A 25,073-nucleotide genomic window follows, 5' to 3' on the forward strand; every position below is an offset into this window, starting at 1 on the left:
CTTCTGATCTAATAGTTAAAATTTAGATTTAGGCAAGGATCTCTTATTGTTACTTAAACTGTGAAACATTAAGTATTTTGATAGACTGTTTATATATTGTGTGTATGTGGGCAGATATGTATAAATAAAATACAGCAATTCTGCTACTTCTATGAAAAGAAAGGGATACAGTGGATCAGGTTCATGCAAAGTGCAAAGCAAAATGTACAAATATAATGCTAGTAGAAAAGTTATTTGTGTAATGTTTAGCCACCCTTCCCCTCATAGGAATGGAATATGTCAGTTTCAGTTCTGCTTTGTTTCTTACTGTACTGACCTAAAGTGCTTTTCAGCTCAGTCCTGCATTTTTTTTTTTAAAATCCATGTATGCATTTTCATGTCTATTTTTAATACACAATTTCTCAGGTATTAGGTTTCTATACATACTTTTCACAACCGTGTGCAATTCCCTAGCATATATGCAAAAATCCTGCATCATGTATGTATACATGTAGTTAAGAGGAGGCTGCAGTACACCACACTTCTGAATACTGACATTGTGCAACCAGTCCTGTATCTGCAAATATGCTTGCTGTTTCACTAGTGAATCAAGTGATATAGCAAAGATGGGCTTTGCTATATCACTTGTTAGATGGGCTAAACAAGAAGGTTCAACTGCAGTGCAACAGTTATATTTGTGGATCCTACGTTACTGTGAACCAAATACGAACATTACAGTACAGCCAAAATGTGCAACCACATGTGTAAGGGTACTTGTATGTGTGTTGCATGCCTTCAAGGTATTTCCAACTTATGTTGACCCTAAGGCAAACCTATCATGGGGTTTTCTTGGCAATGTTTATTCTGAGGAGATTTGCCATTGCCTCCCCCCTGAGGTTGAGAGTATGTTGTTGTTATTATTATTATTATTACACTTTATTTATATAGCATTGTAGATTTACACGGCGCTGTATATACAATCAACAAAATAGATAAAAATAGATAAGCCTGCCTATGGCGTACATTCTAGAAAATAATAAAATAATACATATTAATACAAAGGAGGCAACAAATTAAAAACATTAAACAATCATCATGCAAAGCCTAGGGACACTACCTGGAACAGCATAGTGTTTAGCTCGGTTTTGAAACTGGTTAAAGAAGTGATGACCCGTGAGACTCGTGGGGGAAGGAGGTTCCAGGAATGAGGGGTAGCAAGTGAAAAGGGATGAATCCGGGCTGGAACAGTAAAAATCCTAGGCTGAAACAGCAGACCCTGACTACCAGTATGGAGGGCACGAATGGGAAGGTGAGGAGAAAGAAGGCCTGATAAATAAGGAGGGGCCAGCCCATGCAGGGCTTTAAAAGTCAACAACAGAAACATATACTGTATATGGAAAGGGAGGGGGAGTCAGTGAAGGGATGACACAAAGGAGAGATATGGTCGAAATGGTGAGCAGATGTGATAATGCGTGCAGCTGAATGCTGGACCGAAATTAAAGGACAGAGGTGATAAAGAGGTAGCCCTGCCAGAAGGAGGTTACACAAATTTATCTGCAAGACCACTAGGCCATGGATCAAAATCTTGGTAGTAGAGGCAGAGAGAAATGGTTGAATTTTAGCAATATTATACTTAAAGAATCTACATGCCTAGGCTGTGGCCTGAATCTGGGGGATACAGAACAGAGAAGAATCAAAAATGAAATGAAACAATGGGGCTTTCTATACCGCCATTTGGGACGTCCAAAGGATGTCCCATTTTAAAAAAGGGGCGTCTCTTTTAGACGCCCCTGGGCCTAGTACAGACTCCGTCCGTACAAGATGGCGCCGGTCCTTCTACATGGCCGGCGCCATCTTTGCGTATCGGATGCTGAGCGTCCGTACGCATCGCGTCCTTTGTGACGTAACGAGTGCGCCCCTGGCGCCTCGCTACGTCGCAAACGCGACTCGAAAAGAAGCTCCATTTTGGAGCTTCTTTTTCAGTCCGCAGGGGAGCCGCGCCGTGTGGAGGATCCGGCTCCCCTACGGACTAGGCGGCGGCGGCGGCAGACCGCCGCAAAGCGGCGGTCTGTACCCCGCCAATGAAACCAAGACTGTGGGCTTCCTGGACAGGTCAAATAGAAATGTCATCAACAGAAACAGAAAAGGAATATTGAACGGTAGGCTTTGGTGGAAAAAGCATGTGACATGTCCAAGTTCACCACATGGGTTTCATGGCCAAGTGGGGAATCATGCCCTGGTCTCCAAAGTTGTAGTTCAGCACTAAAACCATTACACCATACTGACTTTCTACATGTATGTAAAACACCAAGAGGATGTCAGCCAGACTTTTATGCATATTTCCCATCAACATGCATGTTTTGGAACATTTTCATTTGAATGGAGAATTATATCCCAAAATTTGGAATAGTGCAAACACTGTTCTACTTTACTTCTTTGAGAGATGTGAATTTGGTAACCTTACATAAAATTTCAGCCAGAACAAATTTCTCACCCATCCTTAATTTGTTCCAGCCAATTGATTTCTTGTACCATCCCTCATATGATCAATTTCCAGTGATGGGCATGGCAAAATCATTTCACTCTCATTACAAAGCATTTTGGCAACTAATAGAAAATCACACTGATTTGAAAAACCATGCCACTGCAAAATTACATGACATATAGGCTAAAGTCTTGTGGGTTACTCCCAAGTACGGTAGACCCCCTGAATAAATTTCTGAAGGACAACTAATTCAGTGGCACTACTTTAGTTAGAACTAACAATAGAATTTAGTCTCATGTTTCACTGTATGTGCAGTTTCCTTTCAATCATTTTGTGAAGATATTTGTCCTCCTCACTTATTCACACCTTAAATGTGTAACCTTAAATGTCTAGGTACCGTAAATTCTAACATGATAAAATAATAATTTAATTTGTCCTTTTCTACTACGGACAAAATAATCCTCTGATAATAAGACAACACTGCTGGATAAGCGGCACTTATAAATCCAAATACTTTTAAAAGTCTGCACCTCTGGTTTTCTTAGCATGCTAATTTAGAACTGATCAAGCTATATAACTAAGCTTCCAAGGCAGGAAGACAATGTGTGAAAAAATTATATGATATTTAGTACAAATGAGCTTGGCTTGGGTACATCTTTTGCTCAGCTTTACAAGCCTTCCAGTGCTTTATTTTATGCCTGATTAACAGAACAAGGGAGAGGAAAGCTGATAATAAAAAAGTGAGAAACTATTTCTATGAGCTTCTAGGGAGAAAGAACAACAACAACAACAACAAATCAGGAGCTTTCATAAGTCTGGCTTAGACAGAAGCTCAGGCCACTGATTAAAAAGGCTATCATATAACCAAACAGAAAGAGAACAATGTAATTATAAACACAGTTGCCCACCTCCCTTTACTCAGTGTCTTTTAGATAACATCAGTACATTCAAAAATATATTGAAATCATAAAACAGAGGTCTAACAACTTCAGTCCATAAGCACTGGGATCCTCTGTGATAACAGGAAGGTCTAACCTCTGTCTAACTGAGTTGAGATTCCAATTTTCTGCATCACTACTACTGATAATATTACACAAACAGTATTCATTCATTAAATTAATTTCCATTAAAGATCAAACAGTGGCTTAAATAATACCCCAATTAAAGTGATGTGAGCATAATGCATTAGCAGTGGTGTATTTATACCTCTCTGTCACAGATAACATGTGGTCAAATTCTTTACTGTTGAAAAATGGAAATAATACCCCCGTTGATTTGCCATTATTTGTGGACAAAGGCCATGTGACCACAGGACTGGTAGCTTCCATGTTAGTGGGGCACTGAGCAGTGGTGTCCTGCCCCCGGTGTAACCTGGTGGGGGTGCTACTAAGGGGTGAGGTTAAAAGATCACACTCATCCTTTCTCCCTCCCTGTGGCAGCAGCAGCCTCCTCATGAGAAGACTGCCACTCACACAAGGAACTGAGACTGGGCATGCTTGGTTTTCTTGGGTTTTGCAGAGGTGGCAGCCTCCTCATGAGGAAACCATTACTTCCACGGGGAATTGGAATCAGACACACTTGGTCTTCTTCCTTCTCATGGTGGCAGCAGCCTCCTCATGAGGAAACTGCCTCTGCTGTGGGGAATCGGGGTCAGATGCACTTGGTCTTTTTCAGATGTTTCCCATTTTAATTCTTCCATGGAATTATTTATGATTGTGCTTTTAGCCATTTCTCCATCATGAAATCCCACCCCTGTTGGATGTCTTTTTATTTTAGCAACTCTAGCCATATGATTTTGGCCAGTATTTCCCTGATCTTGATAAAATCAGCTTTCCTGAATCCCAAGGTTTGTGTTTGGTCTATACTCTTCTTTGGCCTGTCCCTCAGTCATGAATTTTAGTATTATATGGTCACTCCGCACTAAACTACCAATTGTTTTGATTCTAGTGACCAACTTCTCCCTATTGTTTAGGATCAAGTCCAGGATTGCTAATCCTCTTGTTCCTTCCTCTACCTTTTGAAAAAAAAAATGTGTCATGCACATCAGGAATGTATTGGAATTTACTGGAGAGCCTATTCTCAGCAGAGCTAGTCTTTCAGCAGATATCAGGATAATTGAAGTCCTCCATAGCTACTAGTTCTTGCTTCTTGGAAATTTCTGAGATTTGTTTCAGAAAAGTGTCAGCTACCACGTTACCTTGGTTTTGGTGGCCTGTAGTTTTGAGCACTGGACTATGACTCTGGAAACCAGGGATCAAATCCCATCTTTGGCCTTAAAACCTAATGGGTGACCTTTGACAAGTCACAAACTCTCAGCCTCAGTGGATGGTAATGACAAATCCCCTCTGAAGAAATTTGCCAAGAAAAGTCTAAACAGGTTTGCCTTAGGATCACCACAAGTAAGAAATGACTTGGATGCACACAACAATAACAACAACAACAACAAAAGTAAACTCCTACCAGTGTTGTTTCTATTTATTTCTCCATTTATTTTACCCAAATGCTCTCCACTGGTCCACTGTGATCACTCATGTGGATTACTGTATAAGTTAATTTGTTTTTGACATATAATGCACGCATGAGTGTTTTTTAATTCTTTCTCTGTGTAATTGTTGGTTTTAGTGGAATGTTTTTATTGTATTTTGATATATGTTGTCAACCGCCCTGATGAATGAAGGGCGGTATATAAATAAACTTTTTATTATTTATTATTATTATTTCTCTTCCCCATCTATTCTCTTTGAAATCTTATATCCCTCAATTGTTATATTCACTGGAATCATTGTCAATCTCATCTTGTTTGTTTACCAAATTCTGTGCTTGGTTTATAGATATCTAGAACATTGTTTGCTTTCATCTTTTATTCTATTGTGAATTTTACTGTGGCTCTCATTCTCTTCTACAATGTCTCATCTAGAATTCACTTCCCTGTATTCAGAACTTGCTTTTGGACAGATGTCTAAACTATCATCTTCAGCCTCACAAGCATTTAGTTTAGTGTCTTCTTGGTCAGATTCACCATGCTTTTACCAAAGACTTTGTTTCTGCTGTTCGTGAAGCATAGCTCATCTGTAGCTCGTAATCCTTCAGGAAGTGAAGACAATGGTCTCATAAGCCAAATCTCTCCTGTTGACACCATCTGTGTAGCCAGCCATTGATCTGAAATATCTTCCTGCACTCTGTGTGTTCCTTCATCTTTCACTAGTATTACTGGCAAAAATACCACCTATGCCTCTAAACTTTCCTGCTCAGGATTTTATAGTCCAAGATCATCTGCTCAAAGGTGCACTTTGCAGCCCACATGAATCAGAAGAAAGGGGTACAGCTGTGTGTTCTTAATGAGTTCTGGTAACTTGTCAGTGACATTCTAGATATGTGTACCAGGAAGACAACACACTTCCTGATTCATCTTGTCCAGCTAGCAAACATTTCCCCTTATATCCCATAATGAATCCACTGCCATCAACACCTTTCTTTTCTTCTTCATGCAGTTGGTGGTTAAGTCGGTTCCTTCCCTGACATGCAGTGTTCCTTCCTGCTGATGTCCTGTTTGCACCACTGCCATACTCAGGAAGAAGTAGGAAGCAACTGCTTAGCTGGAGTGAATGGTCTGCTCCTGATGTTGACTGTCCTCCAGGGTACTCCCTCAATGATACAGCCCTCTGGAAGTTTCTTCCTGTTTATTTTTTTAGGAGCAGTTCCCCCTCTGTTCTATTTAAGAAGTCACTCTGTTCTCTGATGTGTTGAAGAATCTCAACATATAGCTGCAGTGCATTGACCTTCACTTCTGAGAGAGCCACCAGTTTGCACTTGCTACAAGTGTAGTCAGTGTGGTGTGCTGGCGAGTAGAGAAACACTGAATACACATTGCAGCAGACAATGACAAATCCTTATTCCTCCATCTCTGCAGTTATATTTTTTCATCCTTTTCAGATTGTAATAGTTCTTACTGATTTCACTGCAGCCCTCAAAGCCAGTGGTCCTCCAAAGACTGAGGCAGAAGCTAGTGGCTCCTAGCTCCACTGCAGAGCAAATCAGAAGCCCCATCAGAAGCCCCATTCCCTTTGACCATGTGCTCCAGAAGAGCACATGGCCAAAACCAAACACAAGCTCCCACACAAGTCTTTAAAAAATACAATCAAAGAGTCAAGGATGACTCCCAAAACATAGCTGAGCTTCTGCTCAGAGACTTTGCTGTGTGTTATTTGTATACATTGACATGCATTTTCCTTCCTTAAAACACTATATAAGTTAACATTTACTGTGAGCAGTGTTAGGTGCCATTTGATATGGGAAAGTGGTATGTAATTAAAATAAATTTAAAACTATGTTCTGAGCAGAAACTTGTATAAAAGTGCAGTGGACAGTGATGGGGTCACTGGGCATAATTCATCTCCCTCTAAACCACATATACATTATCCATTGGCATTTCAACCAAAGATGGCTAGTATCAAGTTGCAATGACCTTAACAAACTAGTTGCTACAGTTCTCCAGACGCCACCAAGATATTCAACAAAATGGTTAGTATTCTGTATGCAATCTGGGTTTCCTTCTGTTCATATTTTGTGCCTCAGCATCCTACACATATCACAAATGAATTCCTGGCCATGAAAGACAAGCAATTTGCATACGTGTTAAGAAAAGCTTGCATATTTCATGTCAAAGAAATAAATCCCTGTTCTTGCTGAAGCTCTGCACAATCTCTACATTTCAAAGTAGCATGCAGGTTACTTTCAATGGGTTGTTTTTCAATTATGTGGATCTTTTTACTCTGTAAAAAGGGCAAAATCATTCAGGTTACATAAGATTAAAAAAAACAACAGAGAGAGACTAGATTAACCACTGTGCTGCAGGTTAATTACCTGGCATGACTATAATTTATCACAGCAGCCCAGTCACAGGAGGAACTGGTATCATATGATAGATGTAGGATGGATGGATGGGTATATAAAAGGTAGAAAGGCAGTAAGGCTGTGCTTCTTTAAATTATTTTTTCCTATAGGGGAGAGCAAATAATTCAACCCTCCCCCCCACCCCCCAGCATGTCTTTGAATACTTTGAATACTACTCAAAAATGTATGTGAAGCGGGGAGAAAGTTTTCTTCCTATGATAGTGATCCTCTTGGGTGTCCACTACTCCCTGCATAGTCATTATAATAGCCAGCAGGGCTGTGAGTAGGGACAAGTGAACAAGGAGGCTTGCCACCACTAGTTATATTCTTCTGACATGGTCAGTAGGAAGGATGGATAAAAGGTGAAAGAGGAGAAATCCCACTGCTGCCACCAATGTCAGAAGAACATCTTCAGTGGCAGCATTCCTTGCTTTGCTTCTTCTCCTTGCTATGCTGCATCTAGCATCCTGGGACAGATATGTAGTGGTTGGCAGGAGGGTAGTGGGATGCCAGCAAGGAGGATCATTGCTGGATATATTCTAATAACTGACACATCACGTGGGCACCATCTGATGCTTCCTTAGGGTCTCTATTCAAAGACAAGGGAGAATGTGAAAAAGGTTTCCTGGCAGGGTTATCTGACACTTGAGGTGGCCCTTTCTTATTTACCCCTTGAGTCTTTGACTATTCTTTCCATCCCTAGTCGGCAGGAACTAGTACAGTAACAGTGGCTTGAAGTAATGAGGGAAATGTATAATAAATCCTACATCACAGTTGCATAATCTGTACTAATACAGTTACAAGGTGGTTGTGCTACTCCACCATTCTGTTGAATATCAGCACTGTATAGTCAATTGTATTTATTATTTATTATTATTTTTATTTATATAGTGCTGTAGATTTGCACAGCGCTGTACATAAAAACAATAAATTGTACATCTGTCAGTTTATCTGCTTATTGTCCCATTGAGCAATGGAGAATGTATAGTGATTGTTTCAGCAATCCCAGTGACTGAAGTAGCCCTGAAGACACTGGTCATATCTGCACTGCAGAAATAATGTAGCTTGATAGCACTTTAATTTGCCACGGCTCCGTACTATGGAATCCTGGGATTTATAGTTGTTGCTGTGGCATCTCTGACACAGAAGGCTAAATATTTCATAAAACTACAAATCCCAGAAATCCATAGCATTGATCCATGATAGTTAAAGTGGTATCAAACTGCATTATTTCTGTAGTGCAGATTAGACCACCGACAAATAGTTACAAAATGTGCAACAGCATGGCTGGAATTCTGATGATTAGTTACAACAAGAATGGATGTGCTAAACTGGTTGTTGTATGGTGAGTCAACATGTAGGCACATTCAGCTGTTCATTAGTTCCACTTTATTTGGCACCAAGACTAGCCACATTACTGCACTACACTCTTATAGTGCTGTTGTTCCACTTTTACTGCTCTGGCTGCCTCCTGTTGCATTCTGAGGCTTGTAGTTCAGTGAGGCCTAAGAGCTCTCTGGCTGAGAATACTAACTGCCCCTCCTTAAACTGCAAATCCCAGAATGCAACAGGGAGCAGCCAGAGCAGTTAAAGTGGAATAGAAACGCTATAAGAGTGTAGTGTGGCAATCTAGTAGGAATGGTTATACCTGCGGTATGACATTTATACAACCATGAATATTTACATAACTATGAACACAAGGAAATTTACATGTATGATACCCACTGGATACTGTCCTAAGTATATATTTTTTACATACCCCACAATACTTATTAATGAATAAGCTGAATTTGGCACAATGAAATATTCTTCTAAGTAAACAAACAATTTTGCATTGTAAAAACATCTTTTATATAGCCCACTTCACTTAAAACACAAAGTGGATAATAACAGTATCCAAACTTTGTAGCAGAATGATAATCAGCTATATTTAGATACCTACTTTTAGGAATGATTTACATAACAAGTTGGAGAATTATTTTGCAATCAGCAAACCCAAGGGGAAGGGCCTTAGCTCAGTAGAAAAGCACATGCTTTGCATGCATAAAGGTTCCAGTCCTATTCGTAGAATCACATCTTAAAGTCTTAAAGGATATTAGCAAGTCTGTATAGCTCAATGAAAATTTCAAGCCACTGTGCAGTTGCTGTGAAAAAGGGCAAATGACATGTTAGGCATAATTAGAAATGGTACTAAAAATAAAACTACCAATATCAAACTGACCTTATAACAAATGTGATCATACAGCATACAGTAGTGGTCACTGCACCTGTAGAAGGCTATTATAAAGATGGAAAACGTGCAGAAAAAGACAATCAAAATCCTCAAGGGACTGGTTCAACTGCCTTACAAGGAAATGTTATAACATTTGGTGAATGTTATAACATTTAGGACTGCTGAGCTTAAAAAAGAGGACCAGCATGAGTGTTGGATGAGAACTCTGAATGACCAGAGTCTGAATTCTTATTCACCCATGGAAATAATTTGGTGACCTTGTACAAGTCACTTTCTGCCTCAGAGCAAGGCAATGATAAACCTCCTCTGAATAAAGCTTGACAAGACTACTTTAGGGTGGTATTCCACAAATCAGAGTTTACCTGAAGGCAGGTCACAACAACAACCACTTAGAAAAAAGGTCAAGTAAAAGGAGACATGATTGCAATGAAGTACGGTGTGAAGAAAGTAGATAAGTAAAAGAATGTGGAATGATATGCTGGAAGAAATTCATCAGCTTCAGGCACTGTCTGTATTTAAATCAGCATTAGAGACCACTCTCTTTTAGCAGCCCCATCTAGGTTTATTTCTAAATTATGTGTTTTTCAAGTACTGTATTTATTGAGGGATTTTAATATACATTAGTTGTATATGCTCTTTTAACTGTTGTTATATGTTGTGCTATTTGTTGTTGTGCCCCACCTCAATTCACAGAGAGTGGTGGATTAGAAGAAATATAATAATAATAATAATAATAATAATAATAATAATAATAATAATACTCAATATTGGGTTTTGGAATACAAAGGGAAGTACTGTAAGACTTTGCATAGCATACTGTTAGACTGTAGAGTTTGCTACTGCAAGATCTGAATGATAACTGCCAAATTTGACTTCTTTAAAAGAAGGATTAAGACAATTTCCTGAAGGACAGGGATGTCAGTGGGTACTGGTCCTGATGGATATATATAGCACCACCCCTGCCACTACAGAGTCCACTGAAGAACTGGACAGGTGATTAATCGGATCCGGCAGTGGGCCCATCTTTTTCCAAGTTACTCTAAGGTCATGAGAGACCATAACAGATACTACAATACTGGAGGGATAATTGCTAAACTTAGTATACAGATACAGCTTTGCAGATTCCAGTGTTCAATTTCATCCTGGTGAACAAATGTGTTTTGTTTTATTTTAAACTCCTTGCAGTTGACATAAATTGATTTTCCAGAGTATTGCCACACTGTCAACATACAGTTCAACTGATATTCTGCACCCCTAGAAAATTGTGTGAAAATTAGTTTGAACAGAACCCAGAGACACATGAATATATCCCTTTGATACATACATACATACATACATACATACATACATATATATGACATACCTGTAGAATGCTCTACAGTGTCGCAGTAGAACGTTTAATGGCATAAGAGGCAAGTCATTATTGAAATGGAAGAATGGCTTACATCTTCAGCAGTATGGGTGGATATAGTCAAAGTAAGCTGTAAGTGCATATGATTGCTTCTTTTGAATTGAGCGTCAGAAGAATTTAAACAAGATGAGTGGCTTTTCTCAAAAGAAGACAAAGGTCCAAAACCCACTGCAAAAATTATTCAGCCTGAGACCACTTTACCTGTCCTGGTGCAATAATAGGGAATCTTGGGAATTGTAGTTTATTGTGGTACCAGAGCTCTCTGACAGAGAAGGCTAAATATCTCACAAAACTATAGTTCCCAGAATTCCATGGCACTGAACTAGGGCAGTTAAAATGGTCTCAAACTGGATTATTTATGCAGTATGTTTTGGACCAAACTTCCTTTCCACTGCTTGCATAATGTGTGGGTTCCCACAGCTTCTATACAGTTATTCTTCAGTTAATGAACTAGTTATGTCCCTGGGCACTATTGCACAGAAATAACATGGAAAGGATGGGGTAACTTCCTTACTGTTAATTATCATCAAGTTGGCTTTGACTTATGGTGACCCTATGAATTAGAGACTTCCAAGACACCCTGATAGTAAGGTCTTGCAAAATCAGGGCTGTGGCTTCCTTGACTGATTCTATTCACCTGTGATATGGTATTCTTTTTTCCCCCCATTGCCATCCACTTTACCAATTTTTTATCATCTTTCCCAATGAGTCATTTTATCTCATGTTATCTCCAAATTATGAATCTCACTTTGGATATTTTTGCTTCTAAGAGAGAATTCAACCTTGATTTCTTCTAAGCCCTGTTTACTAGTCATTCTGGCAATCCATTGTAGAACTTTCGTCCAGCATCACATTTCAACTGAGCTGATTCTCTTTCTATCATCTTTCTTCCCTATCTAGCTTACATAGAAATAAAAAATTCTAAAAATCTATGCAAATCATCGATGGTTTTGCGATATATTGGAGGTGATTTGTTAGGCAGACTCATCTTCTTTCCTTTTTCCTCTCTGTTTTGGTATTTCTACATGTTCAATGAGGGGTGTTGGTGGCAGCAGCTGTTTACTTTCCCTGTTTTATATAGCCACACTCAACTATAGTAGGATTGGTTACAGCAGAATCCCACTTTTTCCCAACTCAAGCTCTTAAATGCATTCTTTATTGCATAAATGGTGCTGCAACCCAACGCTGAAAGTTTGTGCTTCTTTAGCTCTCCTTCACATCCTCTAAGCTGATGCTGTTAAAAATGTCCAGATAGACAGAGGATGAAGAGGAAAGGGGGTTGGAAAGACATAGAAAGACTTAAAAAAATATCCCCCCTCCCAAGAAGCTTTAGAAACTATTGATTACCTGTATATTCTAGCCCTAAATACCCTAAAGGCAACAGATCCTGTCTGATATTGGAAACTAAGCAGCAGCACTAGTCCTGCTTAGTACTTGCATGGAAGACAACAAACAAATAGCAGGTGATGTAGGCTACACTTCAGAGGAAGGAACTGGCAAAACCACTTCTGGATATTCCTTGCCTAACAAAACATTATGAAACCCATGGGGTCACCATAAGTCAACAGGCAGCTTGAAGGCACATACACACATATGTCTGTATATTGCATCCAGTACTGTAGCATGTTTGTTGCAGAATGACTTTGTACTTCTTATAAAACAACTGTTAAACAATCCCCCCTCCCTATTTTTGATATTTGTTGTTTTATGCTGTAGATCAATCATTAGCTGCCCATTCCCAGCCATGCAAAACAAAACCATTAGGTGAAGTTCTTTGTGAACACACAACTTTTGATGGCTCCAATTCAAAACATTTTCAGTCCCGCAGATTTTTCTTTTGGAATATTACAGACCTGGAGAGACTGGTACATGGTTAATTAAGAATAAATGTCAATAGAAAAGAAAGTTGTCAGAGGATAATAGCTTCCTGCCAGCAGAGATATGCCAAGAGAAAGATAAGTAAGGCAGAGTAATTTATTAAGCAACTGTACACTCCAGGCAGTGCATTTCTGGAGATTACAGTGCGCTTTGGGTGGTAATATAAGGAACAAGACTGAGGCACAAGTGGCTTTAAGCAAGGCGAAAAGACTATAATCACCCAAGTCTCTTTTGCTGAATATTGTAATGCTCTTCTATAATGGAATCTAAGAACAGTGAATAACCAGAATGGTTCTTTTACTGTGCATTATAAGGCACAATTAACTTTTAGAGATTAGCTTGAGAACTATAATGTTCCAAATGTGACAAGTCAGTCAAGATCTAGTGGTTCTGCCATCCAATGCATGTTCGAAAGTCATTTCATAACCACCACATGTGCCACTTCAATGTTTTATGAATGCAGTGACTCAGTTACCTGAGAAGATGACAATTCTAAGCTGGGCAGCTGCTGCAGGAGTGGCAAGTAGTCTTTCAGATGTTGTTTGGATCCCAAATCCCTTATTTCCTAATTATTGGTTATGGTGGCTGGGACCAACAGGAACTGGAGTCCAACAATATCTGAAAGGCCACTAATTCCCCATCCTTGTGCTACAGAATATTTCTCTGCCGGTGGAAAGAGTAACTAAGAGATGATATTTTGTGACAAATAGTATTTGCAACTAGACATGTTGAGGGACATGAAAAAGACTACTACACATTCAGTATTAATGTGTAGAGCAGCATCAGTTTCCCAAAATCATACTCTTGGACTCTGCCTTCCCCAGAAAATAACACTACTACTTCGCAGAAATTGAAAAAGTTACCCACTCCCCTCTTTTTTTTGGACTGCAGTAGCAATAGCAAGTACATTTCTATCCCACTTATCTGTGCACTTAAGCACTCCCTAAGCAGCTTACAAAGTGTAAGCTAATTGCCCCCAACAATCTGGGTATTCATTTTAGCGACCTCAGAAGGATGCAAGCCTAAGTCACACTTCAGCCTTTTGCTGGTATTGAACTCACAACCTTGTGATTTGTGAGCGAGTGGCTGTAGTACAGGCATTTAACCACTGCACCACCAGGGCTCTTACTTCACACAGATTGAAAAAGTTACCCACTCCCCTCTCTTTTTGGACAGCAATCCTCCCCCTCCTCTGGCTGGGGAATTCTAGGAGTATTAGGTAGCATTACTAAACTCTACACTTTTTCACAGCAGTGTTGCAAGAACTTTTTCAGTAGTACAGCTGTGTAATTTTAGATGCTGGACAAAGGTTGTATTCCTGCCTTTAGATGTCCATGTACATTGCTTCATTTAGGAAACACAAAACTATAATTTCTATCATCTAAAGTCCATCTCTTTGCTGCCATTCCTTGCTTCTTCTGCTAGCTTCTAGAAACCTGATAAGTTAGAACCTCTAAACGGTTGTCCAATCTTTATTTTACTTGATTTGGCCATGCAGGTTTAAACAACATACATGGCCCAAACATACATATGTGGCCTACATGTTTAAATAACATACTGGTGGATTGCGTGCCAGTGTGAAGATGGGGGATGATGCACCGAAGTGCTGTATGAGCAGCCAATTGATTGTATGATCAAACAGATAGTCATATGGCTGTTCCAATGGGCCAGAGACTGGGCAGGGTGAGGGAGGCGACTGGTGGCTGCTTGTGGCATGTTCATATGATTACACACAGGTTTCGGTTTGAACAGAATAATAATAATGGTGCAGTGTGGCTTATAGCTGCAAATTCTCCATTTTGACAGGTCTGTCCTTGCAGCAAGAAGGGGGCAGTGTAGATTGCCTGTCGTTGTTTAACCCATTGTGGGAGCTGGTGGTATGATCAGTGGTTCTTCCCCCAAATTGGGAAATCCTAGAGGTAATCCAGCTTTCCCCCTCTGTCTGCTTATGGCCAGGGAGTTGTTCAATATAGCCAGTCCAGAGGTCAAGAATCTCCAAAGAAAAAGCATGCACTGCCAGCTGAGGAGATTGAATGGTTGTGAGCAATGAGGACTCATGAACTGCTGAGAGATTTATAAGTGGCTGACTCTGTATTTCAAGTGCTTGATTAGTCAATGATCCTGTTCAACATGCTGTATGTTGATTCCTAGGAAGCTGCTGCTTTTCTCTTCACCAGACTTCAAGGGATGGTGCGGGGGCATGTCTCTTCAAAACCCAGCAAGTCCTCCTGAGAGCAAGAACCCCTCAGCTGCTTCATAGAACCATAGGCTCATACAGTTGCATGGGACCACAAGGCATCGAGCCCAATCCTCTGCCATGCAGGAATACGCAATCAAAGCATTCCTGACAAATGGCCGTCCACCCAATAGCTTCGCAGTTTGGGGAGAGATTTGTCATTTTGACCCAGAAACTCCTTAAGTTTGCCATAAATTGGAAACAACTTGAAGGCACACAACAACAAAGAAGTTCCTGATTTCTTTGGTTTTAAGTTTCTGGCTTCTTGTTCTTTTGAATATGTAACCCTCAGACACTAGGATGGGATGTTTCAATCTCCAAAAGTCATGATTTTTTTTTTTTTTGCAGTAACCACACCAAAGTAGATATGTAATGAAGGTATTTCTGCAGCATACTCATGTGAGAAATTGTAAAGTTCTCTCAAATTAAAGCCACTTGCCATGTATAGTATTTTTTTTAAAAAGCAAGAACTATCTGTATATTTTTAAATAAGAAAGGTTCCAACAAATCTCCCCCCTCCATTTTTTGCCACCAGGATACTTCTTAATCTCAGCCAATGCAACATTTTGACCCCAAAATTAAATTAAAATAAAGTCAATTGACATTTTTGTTGAATCATCATGCAGCAAAAAAAAAAAATCTGAATGTTAGCAGGCTGGCTCCAGTTAAAAATCTAAAATTCCTCCTCTGGACAAGCAGTGACATTCTCATTGTGGACAGAAGAAATGTATACTAAGCCTAAGCCTAGCCAAAAATCTAAATCTGGCCTTGAATTCTCATGAGATGAGAAAATACCTCCAGACTCACATAATGGTAAATATTTTATCCTAGTATATGAGGATTAGATTGGATAAGCACAGAAAAGTATTCTTTTTCTCCGCTGGCATGCCTTGCATTTTTAGAAAAGTTCATAAATATATCCGAATGCAATGGCACACATATTGACATTAAGTATTATTCTGCTCTATATTTCGTCACTCGTGTTTAAGTATGGAACCGCTGAAAGGTAATTTCTATTAAGATGAAAATGTAGTGTAATGACATGGTTATGGATTAGATGTACAATCAATCTTTCCAGTAGGAAAAAGTCTTTAAATAGACAAGAATGCTGAATCTCATTCTTCAGTGGAAAGCAGTCATTATTTAACTGCATGCCTGTTTTGAAAGTGGCAATTTAGGAGTCACATGTACAGAAAAAAGCATATTAAAAGGCCAGCGACGTGATCTCTGGGGCTCCCCCGCTCACTTTGCAAAATGTGCAGGCAGTAGTCAGTAGGGAAGACGTTTTCCTGCCTTAAGCCTGACCCATCATCAATTATCTGCTCAACTAAACTCAACAATATGAATTCACAGAGCTAGCTTTCTCCGAATCAATAAAAATAAAAGTATAGTGTATAGATCAAGAGAAGTAATAGTGCCACTATATTCTGCTTTGGTCAGGCCCCAGCTGGAATATTGTGTCCAGTTCTGGGCAACATAATTCAAAAAGAACATTGAGAAACTGGAACGTGTCCAAAGGAGGGTGACTAAAATGGTGAAGAGTCTGGAAACCATGTCCTAGGAGGAACAACTTAGGGAGCTGGGGAAGTTTAGCCTGGAAAAAAGAAGGTTAAGAGGAGATATAATAGCCCTGTTTAAATATTTGAAGGGATGTCATTTTGAGGAGGGAGCAAGCTTGTTTTCTGCTGCTTCAGAGACTAGGACCCAGAGCAATGGATGCAAGCTGCAGGAAAAGAGATTCCACCTCAACATTAGGAGGAACTTCCTGACAGTAAGGGTTGTTTGACAGTTGAACACACTCCCTCGGAGTTTAGTGGAGTCTTCTTCTTTAGAGGTCTTTAAGCAGAGGCTGGATGGCCATCTCTCGGCCATCTCTCGGGGATACTTTTATTGGGATTTCCTGCATGGCAGGGGTTTGGACTGGATGGCCCTTGCGATTTCTTCCAACTCTACGATTCTATAATTCTATGAATGAGTTCTTTTTTAAATAGCCATCTCATAGATCCAGATGTATCTGTCTTGCAAATACATTCAGCACACCGGCAGCCAGTGGTTTTCATTTTCAGTGGGGTGGTGAATCCATCGGGTCTTTAAGTCTTAACTTTAGAGGTGCAAAAATAGATTTGATAGCTTACACAGCATCTTTAACTTCCAGCCTAAACTCTGGAATGAATTTACTGCTCCAATGATATGGAAGCCACCAGATACCACTGATTCAGTATACATTGTACTCTGCCACTATTGTATTAATAATATTGCCATTCATATGGGGAGCAATTTCCCCAGCTGTTTTTACAGCATTTTCCTGTTAAATGCTGTAAAGGTTTTTTGTTGCATGTTGGATGAAGTTATTTCAATTTGTGTGTCATGCTGAGTTGTCTGTATCCATTTGTATGGCACATCATGAAGTTTAATAAAATTCAGTCCATTATATAAAATAATATCAGAGCTCAGAAAAGCTTTTTTTCTACTATATTTCTTAGAATCTTCCAGTCAGCCTGATCAGTGACAGTGTTGTCTATGTGATACTGGAATATGACATCCAAAAATGTAACTTTTACCCTATGCATAATACAGTGGGCCCTTCCCTTACACAGAGGATCTGTTTCTGACCCCTCTGAGTAAGGGGAATTTCCGCATATGCTTAGCCCCATTCCAAAGAATTGGGGTCGTGGCTGTGGTGCAGTGCAATGTGGTGTGCGCACAGCATTATTCCTCCCGGGGCGCATACCATTAACCCTTCCAGGGCACACCGAACCTTCTTCCAGCATAGCTTTCAGTGTATGCTGATAATCGCATAAGTCACACCTACATATAACGCAGGCACACTGTATTCAACTTCTTTTACTGTATGCATACTCTACAGCATTTCATAGATGAAAACTAGGATACGTGTGGTCAAGTAACATCAGAGTGTGGTCAAGGTGGCAAAAGTATTAGTGAGAATGAACATATCAGCTAGGAGAGGCTGCAACAGTTTGCCTTTGTCTGAGCGTTCAGGGAAGAAGTTGGAGGAGAAAGAAACTGGGGCATTTTAAAAACAGCTGATAAGAAAAAATGGGATGGCAAAGAATTAACAGACTGTCCCTGCCAAACTGATAGCATATTCTTTAGGCCTTGCTCTTCCTCCTAGCTTGCTTCATGCTGTACTTTGCACTGGACGTCAACATAGCCAACTCTGAAGAGTGAAGACTAAAAAATCCATGTTCCCCAAACCTAGGAGTTTATCACATGAACTTTAAAACCGTCTCAAGCCTCCTGGGCTGTAGCCAGGATGCACTTTTTCAGCTGGGACACGGCGTGATTAGGTGGCAATTTAGCATGGAATAATCTTTTCCTCCATCCTGCATCCTAGCTGCAGCCCAGAAGGCTTGAGATGGTTTTAAAATTCATGTGATAAACTCCTAGGTTTGGGGAACTTGGATTTTTCAGTCTTTAAAATACAGTGTATGGTTATGCTTTTTGAAAAAAGACTCTCAGAGTTGGCCATGTTATGTGTTCAGCAGCTGTTGTGTTAATATCAGCACATCAGGATGAACCATATATGTATGTATAAATATAGTAACAGGTGAAAATAACATATTTTTTGTTCCAACTGAAATAGCATGTCCTGTTTGCTACAACTTCACATGTTTATTTCTAGAGAACTAATTTCTGCTTGCACTTTGCTAAGACTGGAAGAAATAAGTTGTGAATGTTTAGTGGCTAGAAAATAAAGACGATGCACAGTCAGGACACATTGGGTGGCTCCAGACAAAGAATGCAGAGGTTGCAAAGCTTCAGTAGCCTTAGGATCATGCTGCTTTATTCCTTTCAAAGCAGGACCCAGAAGGAGCTGTGCCTGTACATTTTGATAACAGAAATGACTACCTTGTCATGTTCTAAATCAGCCATCGAGAGAGACTTCTTAAGCGAATGTGACAATGTTTCAAATGTCCCATATTGCCTCAGTTAAGAGCTGCCAATCACAATTAATGGTGGCAGATTTACTATTCCAAAACAAATAAATCCACACACTTCTCTTACAAAGTGGAAAGCAGATGTGGAGTGAATACAGAAGCCCGACTTAGCATTGTAGCTGGTTAATCTGTCACTGGGAATTACTTTCGGCTTTTTTCTCCCTCCTTTATTCACTGGGGTTAGTAAACAATAGAGCTTCTGCTAACGTAGTTTTTGTTACATTCAAATTGAATGTGAAATGTTGGATGACATTATAAATGAATCTCCTGAGCCATTCCACTAGAATTCAGGAACCCTCTGCGTCTTTATTATTCAATCATTCTGTACTTTCATACATTTCAATATCAGGTCCATTAAATTCTTGCTCTTTTCTTTTCAACCAAATTAAAACTTGTCCTTATGTTTGCTGTTTGAAGGAGATACATTTCCCTTGACTCACACTTGCTCAAAAAGAAAAGTAATGGACTAAGAAAAACAAACAAACAAACATCTCCCTTACAATCAAGAAAACCCATTCCAAAAGTGCACCTGTTGAGATAAATTCCTTTTTTATATATGTGAACTCAGGGTGAAATGCTTCAGTCCTATACCAGGAGAAAGGCAGAGTATAAATTAAATAAATAACTATAATTTAACTGTGATGAAGGTGTCTAGTTGCATTTTAATTATTGTTGGTCAATTCCAGAAACGTTGCAGCTATGGAAACTAGCGTTGTCCTCCTCACTGAATTTTATACACATTCACATTTAAATATAGCATCTTGTATACTTTGCAGCTTCATACAGTTCCCCGCCCAGTTCAAGACATGTCATCTAATGCAAAGCAGCAAATGACATCTTTTGACCACCCAAGGCAAGGTGTCTGGTATCCAAATCCAGGTCATTATTTTGGTACCTGAGGCAGAAAATCCTACAGGGACCTTTCCCAAGAGTGTATCCATGGAGGGATGAAGACATTGCATCCCAGATAAACCACCTCCTGAAATTTTCCTTTGGTCCCCAAATTTCTAGCACTGCAGGAACTTAACACTTCAGCTGAACATTTAGAAATTCAGTTTAAGCAGCTGAAGAAAAGGGGCAGCCAGTTACCAAGGGAATACTAAGTCAACAAAAAGAAGACTTATATGTGTGAGGGATTTTTAATTTCTCACTCGCTGTAATGTTAGAAACTTAGAGAGCAAAGGAAAAAATTACTTGTAAGGGCAGAATTCTTATTTGAGGGGTAATGCCCTTATTTATACCCCACCCATAGCTACACCACTGATTTCTCCGCACCCCTGGCAGTAAAAATACAATAATAGGAAATCAAATAACTAACCATTTGTTCTCCTTTCATGACATCTAGAACCTGCTCCCTGAGGCTTTTACTTCAATTCTGTCAAATGTTAGTTAAGGCTGGTCCTGCAGCATTTAATCTCAAATTTATGTTTTATGTGTGGGCTTCTTTTTTTTCTGGAAAAGTTCCATCCATCTTAGGTTTGCCAATATTACTGAGGGCCTATCATACCTACATGAACCTTCTAACCCTGTTTATTAATATACGGAGGGTTGAATGTCCTTATGAAAAGTACACAAATATGTGATAAAACAGTCTGGTCAAAGGACAACCTGTAGTCTAAATCTACATTACTTTAAAACAAATGTGACAATGTGCTGAAAATAGAGGGCCTTTTTATACCTTCCATTTGGCCACAAATGTTCTAGTTTGCAATTGCAAAATGATGGACTTTTTGCCTCCACACACTCAGCTGATTGCACACAGCCAATAGAAATGAAATTTTGAATGACTGTCACTTCAGTCAGTTTTAGACTGTTGTTGCTGTGGTTTCAGGATGTCCCCTTAAAGATTAATTATTAGGCCTTGCAGTCTGTTTTCTGTTAAGAAGTAGTCCCCCCCCTGAAAACTCTTTATTTATAATTTATTTCTTTTAGAGGGGGTGGAATTGAAGGCCTCTGAAAAACCAAGCACCACACAGGATCTCACATGAGCTGCAAGTGGCCTCTAGATCAAACAAATTCCACCCCTGCATAAAAGTAAAACAACAACAAAAATTGTAATGAAAATAACCTTAACCAGGTTTCATTGCCCCCCTTTTAGATACTTCTTTAAAAAAAGGTCCTGTTTTCACTTTGATAATTTCCCTTCTGATATTGTTAGGAGACTTCTGATTTTGTTAGGAGATTGTGTTATTTTTCCATGTATTTGTAATGAATATAACTGTTTATTAATGATCTGAAGGGTAGGGAGCAAAACTAGCTCAAGGCATGTGCTCCTTCAGGCAAAGGACAAGATGAGACAAATTGAAGCAATAAATAAATAAATAAATAAAGCGCTGAAAAACATTAAAAGTACTTTCTGTTGCCCTTGGAACTACTGTGTGCTAAATAGTAATGGCACTGCTCATTTACAGGACTTCTCCTACCATAAAGAAGATTGAGGCAAGCACCTCGGGTGGCAGGATTCAGCGGGCCATAGAAAGAAGTTGATGGGACTGGCAGTTTTACCTTCCTTTTTTACACTGGCCATGAAATTGGATTCTTCCTACCTGAGGACAACAGGTCAATTTATGATTTGAAGGACAGACTGTGGCATGAAAGATATGAAAAAAATTTCCAAAATTTCTTGCTATTGACAAGAAAGGCTATATCTCAACATAGCAAGACAATAAGTTGAGAAATCACTGGTCTCTCCAAACATCCCCACCTGCAACATTAGAATAAGGCAAGGTTTTAAAAAACACCAGTTTCCATAATTTGCCAAGGAAATCACTGTAAAAAAGCATTCTTTAGTCTTTGTGAAACAAACCTCATACATTCACAATAGTGTAGCATACCACACACATTGACAAAATATTATAGTGTCAAAGTCAGCAAGAAGTACTTTTAATGTACTATACCTATATTTTTGTCACAAGCTGAGTCAATTCGTATGCATGACTCCGAAAGAAGCAGTGTCATTGCTTGTGAAACACATGCCTCATCAATTAGTATGCACAGCACATCTGTGAAGCTGAAATGTTTATATTGACCCATGAAACACAACATGATGAAAAGTTACTGGCAATTGTTCTAGTTGCTAGCCATTTCTGGTGCTCTGTTTTTCGTTTACTTATGTTCAGACCTTGAACTTGCATTTTGTTCTGGTTCAATGTGCAACAGTGCTTAGTCATAGAATTATGTCGACGATGACCATGGTACCAAACAAACTGGAATGAAAAACAAATTCCAAGGCTAAGTCTGTAGTCTGTGACCCATTAAGAATATGTGAATAAGTATTGCTTAAAAAAATGAGTTTGGGAAAAATACTGAGAGGATAAATGGCACTGGAGAATAACACAAGTAGAAATGAAAGCTGGAGGGGACAGGGAAGATACCTAAGAAGGTCAGGGAAGACCTACGAGGTCTAAGAGAAATGGAGCAGAAAGAAGATGACTCGGCAGGAGGCAAGGAGCATGTCAAGGAAGACAACCATGAGACCTGAAAGCTCAGTTGAAGCTGAGGTCAAAGAGGTTTCTCTCTGACTGTGGCCCAGAAGATAGTATTTGCTTTATGAAATGAATAAACTTCCAACAGAAAATATACAGGCGCTCTGGGGAGAAAATGTACTTTTACTATTATACTGTTACATAATAAACTGGGGAATCTAGAGGCCAAAATAAATGTTTTTGATAGCTTAAGTCTGCCCAGTAAAAAAAAGGTATACTACAAATTCAAGATCACAGGATTCTGTGATTGATCTGTCTGGCTGTCTGTCTATCTGTCATCTAACTATCTTTTTACATATCACAACAGAGGTGGTGAACCTATAGGCCTGGGGGTAAATCTCGACTTGTAGGTTTCCACAAAAGATTTCCCCTTTCCTGCTTTTCTACGCATCCCCCCCATTCTAAAATGTTAAAATAACCTGCCTATGACTTAGTTACTGAGAAGAGCTTTAAGGTAAATATGCAGGTACAGTATTTTGCTGCTCCCAAGAACTTATCTGGGGGAAAAATTGACCCCTGAGATGAAAGAGTTACACACCACTGAGTTACAGCTAAAGTACTACACATCCTTTTCATAGAATCATAAAACCATAAAATTGGAATGAATCAAACTCCTTGCTCAATGCAGGATCTCCACCTAAAGCACCACAGTAGGTAGCTTTTACTGTCAAGCAGTTCCTTCTAATGCCCCATCAAAGTCTTCCCTCTTGTAACTTGGAGCCCTGGTGGCGCAGTGGTTAAATGCCTGTACTGCAGCCATTCACTCAAGACCACAAGGTTGTGAGTTCAAGACCAGCAAAAGGGCCCAAGCTCGACTCAGGCTTGCATCCTTCCGAGGTCGCTAAAATGAGTACCCAGACTGTTGGGGGCAAATTAGCTTACTTGCTAATTAGCTTACTTGCTGTTCACCGCTATGATCTTTGGAATAGCGGTATATAAAAAAATAAAAATAAATAATAATAATAATAATAATAACTTCAAGCCATTAGACCTGGTCCTATCTTCTGGGGCAGGAGAGAACAGGCCTGACCTTGCTCTCTGTGACAATCCTTGAAGCTTATCACACACATTTCCCCCGTGTTATGGAAACAGGAAGGGGACGCTCGGGGCCATGTGTGACCGAGAAAACACAGATTTTATTGCACAGCAAATCGTTCTCAAAATGGCCCCGTTCTGTGAGGCCATTTTGAGAACAATTGGCTAAGCCGTCCCCATTCAGTGCTGAGGTGCATCATTTTGCTTGTCTGGAAGACTTCCGACCAGAAAATTTGACGCACCTTAGCACTGAATGGGGATGGCCTGGCACTGCGGGACAGAATGGGGCCATTTTGAGGATGATTTTTTATGCAATAAAATCCATTTTTTTCTTGGTTGCGCGCATCCCCGAGCGTCCCCTTCCAGTGCCCGTAACGGGTGTGTGTGTGTGTGTGTGTGTGTGTGGTGTGATAAGCTTCCTTGCGGTATTTAAAGAGTGCAATCATGTCACTCCTCAGTCTTCTCTTCAACAAGCTGAACATGCCCAGCGCCTTCAACCTTTTCTCACACGTCTCACACATGTGCATCGATCAAACATGTGCATGTTGCAGTTGTTTTTATTTGCACTCAAAACAACTTCAACTTATGGTGATGCTATGAATGAGATCCCTAACTACCTTGTGGTTATGTCCAGTGTTGGGTGGTGGCTTCCATGTTAGTAGAATGGTAAATCCAACCCATGTTTAAGTTCAAATGTTAAGATTTATCTAAAATGCTGAATCCCCTCACCAAAACAGATTCAGCACCTTTAATAACTTAAAAAATACCGTAGACTAAAAATCTGGAATGGATTCACCTCACCATTAACATGGAACTACTAGCCACCATTAGTAACAACATTCTACCTTTGTTATATACTATTATATACACCAGGTTGGCTTTTTAAACTTTATGCAGCTCAGGGATTCTGGTGGTGGTGATCTTCATCACCTTCATCCCTCCCTCCCTCCCTCCCTTTTTCATTCAGTTCTTAATGGCTATCACATTTGCTTATCTAACACAATTAATGCATGTATTGCTTCATCATTAGTTTTTTATTCTTTTCTGCATGATATACTGCAAAAGTCACACTTGGTTTCCCAGACTGCCCCCCACTTGTCTTCACTGCTCTTTCTGGCTTCATTATTTTCCCATACAGAACTTTGATATAACCTTACTCCAAAGTCTTGTTCCAATCTCATTTTCTGTCCACATTTCCTCTTCTTATGCCAGTGTGTTGCCTCATTCCTTTCTAGTTGTCAGGTACTCTAAGGCTTCAACCAGAGGACTGAGTGCTGGTTCAAAGGTTACCCAATATCTAGGGTCAATTTTCTCTGGGCTGCCACAAAGCAATCAAGGATAGCTTGGATGTGTACTGCTGGCCCTTAACCTAAACCATATTCCTTACCAGAGCCCAGCAGAAACAGATTCTTACAAGGGAGGTAGTGACAAAGTCACCAACATTGCATCTGATCTAGGCCTCCTAAGCTGTAACCAAAG

At 39.7% G+C, this 25,073-nt stretch overlaps 1 protein-coding gene across 2 annotated transcripts in view; it reads right to left on the bottom strand.

Annotated features, from left to right (window-relative positions):
• The window catches only part of GRID2 (glutamate ionotropic receptor delta type subunit 2), an 845,491-nt gene that overhangs the window by 189,661 nt on the left and 630,757 nt on the right, over nt 1-25,073 (bottom strand). The gene's annotated exons all lie outside the window — the stretch shown is intronic.

Source organism: Sceloporus undulatus, chromosome 5 (assembly GCF_019175285.1).
Source record: "Sceloporus undulatus isolate JIND9_A2432 ecotype Alabama chromosome 5, SceUnd_v1.1, whole genome shotgun sequence".
Classification (NCBI taxonomy): domain Eukaryota; kingdom Metazoa; phylum Chordata; class Lepidosauria; order Squamata; family Phrynosomatidae; genus Sceloporus; species Sceloporus undulatus.